This window comes from Octopus bimaculoides, chromosome 5 (genome assembly GCF_001194135.2).
Source record: "Octopus bimaculoides isolate UCB-OBI-ISO-001 chromosome 5, ASM119413v2, whole genome shotgun sequence".
NCBI lineage: Eukaryota > Metazoa > Mollusca > Cephalopoda > Octopoda > Octopodidae > Octopus > Octopus bimaculoides.
Window position 1 is genome coordinate 80,401,718 of NC_068985.1, and position 3,101 is coordinate 80,404,818.

Here is a 3,101-nt window from a genome sequence, read left to right on the forward strand (position 1 = left end):
AGATAGATAGATAGATAGATAGATAGACAGATAAATAGATAGATAGATAGATTGTAGGTTAAAAGCTGCATTCCATGCAGACTTTTAAGCTAGCTCCTGTGGAGGGCTAGTTGGGCCCACAGCCCAAAACTAAAGAGAGCTAAATAGCCTGACTATAATACATCTATAATGACTATATGCCCCGGTGGTGTTTGATCAGAGGTTAAGGATGGATGAGAATTAATTCTTTAATGTAATCATCTTATTGTTCCAGTCCCGAGTTGAATTCCAACTGTTGGCCTATTTGTCACACATTTCTTATCGCAATTTAAAATTAAAGAAGTGAATATCATTTATCTCCCCCTGGATCTCTGACATCATCTGACAAATGCCAACCAGGATGCTATGAATCTGCTAAGCCTTACCTGCTAGAAATACCAACCCAAATACTTTTAAATCAGATCCCAATGCTGGATGTTCAAGAAGGGCAGATTTTCAATCCTGGGATCATCCTGATTTCAAAAAGGTATAATACATCTATGTAGACTGAGATACAGGGGCCCCAGAGGAACAGACAGAATTTCACATTTTTTATTATTATAGATACATATGAAGGCAGTGAGCTGGCAGAATTGTTAGCACACTAGGTGAGATGCTATTTCGCCTGTCACTACGTACTGAATTCAAATTCTGCTGAGGTTGACTTTGCCTTTCATCCTTTTGGGGTCAATAAATTAAGTACCAGTGAAACATTGGGGTCGATGTAATCGACTAGTCCCCTCTCACAAAATTTCAGGCCTGGTTTCTTTAGTAGAAAGGATTATTATAGATATATATATATTGTATATTGTTCCATGCAGGTAAGATCAACAAAAAAAAAAGTACTCCATCTGGTGAGAGATAAACATTGTGTAATGAACACAGTATATATAAGCTACTAATAGTTTCATACAATGAAAATGACACAGACAGCATCTTATAACATGTCTGATGCCTTCATGCAATCTTCAGCAACACATGCTCACACACACCCACACATACACATACACACACATGCTAAAGATCTTTGCACAAATCAAATTCACTCACAAGATATATTGGGTCATCCCATAAATAATGCAGTTTTTTTATACTTCTTTTATTTTTTAAAATTAAGATAAACAAAGTTTTTTTTAATCTAAAATATACTCTCCTTCATTTTCTACAGTGTTCTTCCATCTACCTGGTAGACTTGCAAGGCCCCTCTTCCAAAATTCAGTTGTCCATGACAAAAAATACTCCTCCAGTACTGTTTTCACCTTGTCTATAGAATTCATATTTTTTGCATCCAAATGATTTTGAAAACTGCGGAATAAATGGAAATCAGATGAAGCAATGTCCAGTGAATATAGTGGGTGGCACATCCTTTCCCATTCAAACTGCTCCAGGTTTTGGAATGTCATCCTCACTGTATGCGGCCAAGCATTATCCTGATGGAAGAACGTCTTTTGTCTTGAAGTCAGAGATGGTCATTTAGCTTCTAGCGCTGACTTAAGCCACTCAAGCTGCTCACAGTAGATCTCCTTTGTTATCATTTGGTTTGGATTTAAAAGTTCAAAGTGGACTAAACCTTTCATATCCCACCAAACAGATAACAACACCTTATATGGATGAAAATCTTATTTAGTCTGGGGTGCTGGTGTTTCTCCTTTCCCTACCCACTCCCTTCGACACTTGACATTTTAATAGAGAACCCATTTCTTGTCACCAGTCACTATTCGGTCCAAAAAAGGTTCATTCCTGAGACATGACCGCAAAGAAGAGCACACATTCACTGTCTGCGAGCAATTGGACTTGGAAAGTTTGTGAGGAACCCATTGACCCAATTTACTGACTTTTCCGATGGCATGCAGTTGTCGATGAATGGTTGAGTGACCAAATCCAAGCTTCTCTGCTATTTCTTCAACAGTTATAATGGGATTTTGTTCGACCAGGGTTTTCAGGACATCCTCGTTGAGGTCTACAGCTCTTCCAGGATGAGGCTCACCTTCCAAGCTATAGTTTTGAGCTTGGAATTTCTGGAACCACCATTGACACTGGCTTATGCTTATACTGCATTATTATTCCTCACACTTTCCGTTGTGCTGTTGCCTTTATTGAACTCATAAAGCAAAATGTGCCAAATATGCTCCTTTGTCACTTCCATTATATCTTTGAAAAAATGACAGTTAAAATCAAGCTGGACTCTTCAAAACTTGCACTAAGAATAAGTACAAGGTAAAATTACTTCCTGCTTTCATAGCAGGTTCATGCAGGTAGTTTATCCCATACCCCTCCGACTTTTAGTTCATGCAATTGAAAAACCGCATTACTTATGGGATGACCCAGAATGTATTGGTCAACCATAGGCCTTGTGCTATAGTGAAAGGCACTTGCCTTAATGTGTCACACAGTGGGACTGAACCCCAAACCACGTGGTTGCTAAACAAACTTCTTTACCATACATCAATGCCTATCTATTTTTAGGGGTCCAGACTATGTGAATCAGAGGAAGACCGTGGAGGAATTTCTGAATGGCATAGGGTACAATATCAGATTGTAGCAAAAATGAACTTAACTTTAAAAGAACCTCAACATTTAATGAGGTTTTTAATATTGTGTTTGCTTTAATTTTTCAAAAATTCGGTATGATGTTCTTTTTATTACGCTCATGTTTATGATTGGGGTTATTATATAATTAATGTAATATTTTACATCTCAGAGAAGTTTTCATAAACTACAAATAATCCTTTCTACTATAGGTACAAGGGCTGAAATTTGGAGGGAGGGAGTAAGTGGATTACATCAACCCCAGTGCTCAACTGGTACTTATTTCACTTATTTCATCAACCCCAAAAGGATGAAAGGCTAAGTCAACCTTGGCAGAATTTGAACTCAGAACGTAAGGACAGAGTAAATGTCACTAAGTATAAACTACAAACAATAAGAATAAAAATTAGGATTTAAAAATTGCTTGTTTTTTTTTGTTTTTGTCTGGGGTGGGGGTTTCGTCCTGGAGGAATTTTTGCGAGGGTGTTTTTGTTGTTTTTTCTTTTGTTTCTAGGTTTAGTCCTAGGTGGGCTTTTCCCTACATTCCTATTTTT